Source organism: Triticum dicoccoides, chromosome 4B (genome assembly GCF_002162155.2).
Source record: "Triticum dicoccoides isolate Atlit2015 ecotype Zavitan chromosome 4B, WEW_v2.0, whole genome shotgun sequence".
NCBI classification, from domain to species: Eukaryota; Viridiplantae; Streptophyta; class Magnoliopsida; order Poales; family Poaceae; genus Triticum; species Triticum dicoccoides.
Window position 1 is genome coordinate 574,018,211 of NC_041387.1, and position 5,759 is coordinate 574,023,969.

The following is a 5,759-nucleotide window of genomic DNA, read 5'->3' on the forward strand; positions in this document are numbered from 1 at the left end:
GGGCAGGTTATGTTGCCTACGAACGGAGGGCTGGACCCCGCCCCGCAGGCCGCACACTTATCGGCGGTGGAGCCGAACATGGGTCCCACCTCTATGGAGGCCTGTAACCCCGAACCCCCGGACTCATATCCGGCTGTTGGTCCTGTTCCGCTCACTCTCGAGCCAGCCGAGCCAGGTTGGGCTCCGGTAATGAAGTTTACCACTGCGGACATCTTTGAGCACTTGCCCTTTGGCGACATGCTGAGCTCCTTGAAGTCTCTCTCTTTGTCAGGAGATTCTGGGCCGAACTATGTCCGGCCCGAGTGTGAAGCAGGCGACAAAGGAATTCAGCGCCCACCCACCACCCACTTCATTGCCACGATCGAAGAATTAACCGACGTGCTTGACTCCGAAGACATCGACGGTATGGACGACGATGCAGGAGAGGCTCCAGAATCCCTGGAGCGCGGGACTACTACCTTGTCACACGATATATACATGGTAGATATGCCCAATAAAGACGGCAGCCCGGACGATAAAACACCTGGGCAAAAGCCAAAGAGGCGGCGTAGACGCCGCTCAAAGTCCAGCATTGGCAAAAACAGCGACAAGAGCGCAAGAAGGGATGATATACCCGCAAACTCCGAAAGCAATAATGACCACATGGACCCAGCGATGGAGCAGGACGAGCCAGGTCACGCCAAATCAAGTTTGGAGCAAATACCCAATCAAAATGATCCGGAGGGACGAGCTCAGGATGCCGCCCCAGAACAGGAAGACAGTCCAGACGACGATGCATTCATCATCCCAGACGAACAAGTGGAATGAGACAACCTACACAGAAAGCTTATGGCCACCGCAAGAAGTCTAGAAAAGCAAAAGCAACGGCTCAAGGCCGCACAGGAAAAGCTAAGTCGCAGATGGAATAAGGTGCTAGACACTGAAGAAAGATATGGCGATGACCGCCATACGAAAAGCTATCCAAAGCGCAAGCTACTGCCAGAATTCGACGACGCGGCCATTCCACCAAAAGAAAAGTCGACCAAGAAACCAGACGTACCGCCTCACAACCATAATAGAGGGGCAGCGGACACTGCGCATGATCCATGCAAGCATCCAAATGAAAAGACCGGTGCAGCCAGGTCCATATATGGATCTAGAAGACACACCCCAGCGCAGGACTATGGTCACCCAAACGCTCATAAAAGCCAGATACCAGTTCGGAATCAACCCTGGACGCAACAATAGCCGACTACATGCCACAATGCATCCAGATACAGAGGGGCTGCTCACCCCCTGTGCTTCACCGAAGAAGTACTGGACCACGAATTCCCACAAGGCTTTAAACCTGTGAACATAGAAGCATACGATGGCACGACAAACCCAGGGGTCTGGATCAAGGATTTTATCCTGCATATTCACATGGCTCGTGGGGATGACCTCCACGCCATCAAATACCTTCCCCTCAAGTTGAAGGGACCAGCTCGACACTGGTTGAAAAGCCTCCCCGAAAACTCAATTGGGAGTTGGGAGGAACTCGAAGACGCTTTCAGGGCCAATTTTCAAGGGACTTATGTCCGGCCTCCGGATGCAGACGATCTAAGTCACATAATCCAATAGCCCGGAGAGTCCGCCCGCAAGCTTTGGAATAGATTCCTCACCAAGAAGAATCAAATTGTCGACTATCTGGACGCCGAAGCCTTAGCGGCTTTCAAACACAGCATCCGTGACGAATGGCTCGCCCGACACCTCGGCCAAGAAAAGCCAAGGACAATGGAAGCCTTAACAAGCCTTATGACCCGCTTTTGCGCGGGTGAGGATAGCTGGTTGGCCCGTAAAGGAACCAGCGACCCCAGCACATCCGAACTAAGGGATGGCAACGGGAAGCCACGGCGTAATAAAAACAAACGCCAAAACAAGGAAGAGAGCCCGGATAACACAACGGTTAATGCCGGATTCAGGGGCTCTCAACCTGATCAGAATAAGAAGCCATTCAAAGGTACTAAAGACGGATCATCCGGTCTGAACAGAGTCCTGGACAGACTATGCCAAATTCATGGCACCTCGGAAAAACCTGCAAACCACACCCATAGAGAGTGTTGGGTCTTGAAGTTGGCCGGCAAATTAAATGCCGAACACAAGGGGAGGGGCACACCAAGCGGAGACGAGGATGAACCTCACCAGCCGAACACTGGGGTACAGAAAAAGTTCCCGCCAGAGGTTAAAACAGTAAACATGATCCACGCGACTCGCACATCCACGAGAGGGCATAAACGCGCGCCCATGGAAGCGCACAATGTAGAGCCCGTCGTACCCACGTCTCACTACTGGATGTCTCGTCCGATCACTTTCGATCACATGGACGGCCGAACAAGTATTAGGCGCGGCGGATCACAGGCCTTGGTGCTTGACCCACTAATCGACGGATACCGTCTCACCCGTGTCCTCATGGACGGCGGCAGTGGGCTCAATTTAATATATGAGGACACTGTCCGCAGAATGGGGTTAGACCCATCCAGAATTAAACAAAGCAACACCACCTTTGAAGGGGTGATACCAGGCGTTGCAGCCTGCGCCAGGGGCTCCGTCGTGCTGGAAGTAACACTCGGCTCCCCAGGCAACTCCAGAAACGAAGAGCTGCTCTTCACTGTCGCACCCTTCCAAAGCAGCTATCATGCATTGCTAGGAAGAGCGGCCTTCGCCCGCTTCAATGCATTGACGCACTATGGCCACCTTAGACTCAAGATGCCCGGTCCCCGTGGCGTCATCACCGTTCACGGAATAATAAAGCGCCCTTCACGCGCAGAGGAATACGCGACGGCCCTGGCGGCCGGACTATAAGTGGCCTCCAGTTTTAGAAACCATGCTTGGTCATTACGACCACAGACACGGTTAGACGAGTCCGGTAGCCCGGATAAATTCAAACAGGGCACTGTATATGTAATCCCATAAGGGAAACCAGGGGCTGTCTATATTTAATAAAGCCCCACGCTTGGCTCGACCTTATTGGTAGGCCAACAGCTTACACTCTTATTATTGATCGCATACTTATGTTGCACCCTCCTACGATTTTTTTCTTTTTTACAGACAACGTTCGCGCGATACCCTTCCAGGATACGGCACAACGGAGACAAAGGCGCAGACGTGCAGCAGGGCCCCGTGCAACAGGTTTCTTTTTAGATTAAGCCCATGTGTAAACCTTTTCTGCTGCCTCTTGTTGTTTAACCATCCCATGGGTTCTATACCCACAGAGGATAATGCCGTTTTTGGCATTTGGCCATGGCAGACTAAATTGCACGTACCTAGAAATAAAGGGCTTAAAATAGGCTCTTGTCAGCCTATCTTCTTTTACAAAAGACCGAATACCCTCGGGAGTGTTCGGCGTCACGACTTTGGCCGTATATGCATCAGCTCCGAATCATGTCTTTGGTCAAAATGTTGGGTTTGCCCGGCTCTTGGGTTTGCCGCCTTACGTTCCGCTATCATCCGGCTAAGGAAGGCCAAAGGAGAACTACTGCGATTGTGCCCTGGTTATTCCGGGTGAGTGCCTCAGTAGAGAAAGCTGAAAACTGACCATCATGATACAGCAAGAGACTGTTCAACCACTCGAAGACTCACCGGAATCCCTAAGGATTCCTCCGCCTTAACGAAGGGCCGTTTCCCGGCCATGTACACACGCCCCCGTATTCGGATGCATGTGGAGGTGCCAGGGGCTACATAGTAGCCCCACCATTAGACTTCCATGGCTAAGCGAAAGTGTTACATCTATATAGTCCGGTTGCCTAGTTCGGCGTGCGATCACCTCCTTAACGGACCAAGACGTTGGATCAAGTGTGATTATGCATATTTTTTCGCCAACACCCCCGCATTTTCCACGAGGGGGCTAAAGCCAACGACTGCTATCTTTCAGACTACTTATACATATAAGAATAGCCACAAAGGGAGGACAATCATACTTCCGGGCACAGGTATAAACATAGCCTCATAATTAAACTAAACATTGTTTTCGACAATGATTTGACTTGTCACTCGAATAAAACACTCTTTGAGCACTGCGCCTCTATTAGGCGGGCACCTTCGGTGACTTGCGCCAAGTAGTGCTCGGCCGGATGTTGGACTCCCACCGGATCCTGGCTCGCTATTACAGTGGCCTCCATATCCGTCCAGTAGGCTTTAACGCGGGCTAGAGCCATCCGCACACCCTCTATGCACACCGACCTTCTCAGGGCGTCAATCCGGGACACGGCTCCAAGGAATTGTTGCACCAAACCAAAGTAGCTGTCCGGCTTAGGCCCCTTCGGCCAAAGATGGTCTATCACAGACCGCATTGCAAGTCCAGACAGCCTGTGGAGCTCCGCCATAGCAGCCACCTTCTCATTCAGTGGCAGCGGGTGAGTGGGAGCATTGAATTGCGACCAGAAAAGCTTCTCCACTTCTTCATCGCCTTGACCCTCGAAGAACTTGACAGCGTCAGCTGTACTATTAGCCAAGTCCGCATATGCGTCCACAGGACTCATGCGACCCGCCAGGGGAGCATACTTCGGATCCAAGAACTTCGTATGCAGTAAGTACGAGCCCCCAGCCACGATTTTGTCATCTTGTTGGAGCTCCTCCCGCATACTCCGGATCTCGGTCTGCATCTCCTTGGTGGCATTACGTGCCTTGTCCAGCTCGGCCGAACTAGCCTTATTCTCCTTTTCAAGGAGTGCATACCGGTCGGCGGCATTTTTTAACTCTCCAGCCATTTCGGCTATCTTTTCCTCGCTTCGGCGATGAGCAGCCTATTCGGCTCTCAACTCTTCGGCCGCCTTTAGGGCAGCCGCATTGCCAGCCTGAGCTTGTTCCTTGGCTTGAGCAAGTTCCGCCCTCAGGGCCTCCACGGCAGCAGCACCATCTACAGTGCACACATATTGCATTAATATTATGCCGCTTTGGCATTTTCTTACACATTATAATAAAAACTAAAGCACATACCCTGGGACTCCTCCAGCTGTTTATTCACCAGCGTGATATCGGCATCGATGGATCCGATTTGCCTCCTCAGTTCGGCAACCTCAACAGACTGGTCGGCTGCCGGATCCTTGCACACCTGCGCACATGTACAGCGCAGCCATCAGTATACGATCCCCCGTTTGCCGCCTATGGCATGCAACCAGAGTCTGAGGGGCTACTATCTATAGGGAGCACACCTAGCGCGTGCCTCATAACCAAAAAGGTGTGCATTTTTTACATACCTCAAAGCCTTTGAGCAGGCTTGTAAATGCCTCATTCAAACCGCTGGTAGCGGATGAAATCCTCATGAGCACCATGCTCATTAAAGAGCGGTGCTCCTTCGAGAGCGCGGCTTGCTCCAGGCGGCTCGTCAATACATCCGGCCGGACACTGAACTGCGCCGGACCCTTCTCGTCGCCCCCCGTGGGAGCCAAACGCTCCGGGCTCAGGGCAGCTGATATACTAGCCTCCGGCTTCGGCATATCCGGACTCCTCCGTGACAACACCTCCGTGTTGCCCGCCTCATGAGGCGGAGAGTTTGGTGGGGTTTCACTCTCCATCATCTCCGGGCGAAGGTCCCCCGAAGACAAACTCTGTTGAGAAGAGCTGCTCGCCGGACTACAAAAAACAAAGTCCTGGTTATGGATCTCGGAGTAACATCTCACCTTCGAATTAATGAATGACTTACGGCTCGTTGGAGGGCTGGCCCGTTGGTGGGCATGGCATGGTGAGGGTGCCCGTCGTGGTAGAGCCCCTTGGTGATGTTTTCTTCCCTTGCTTCGGCGTCT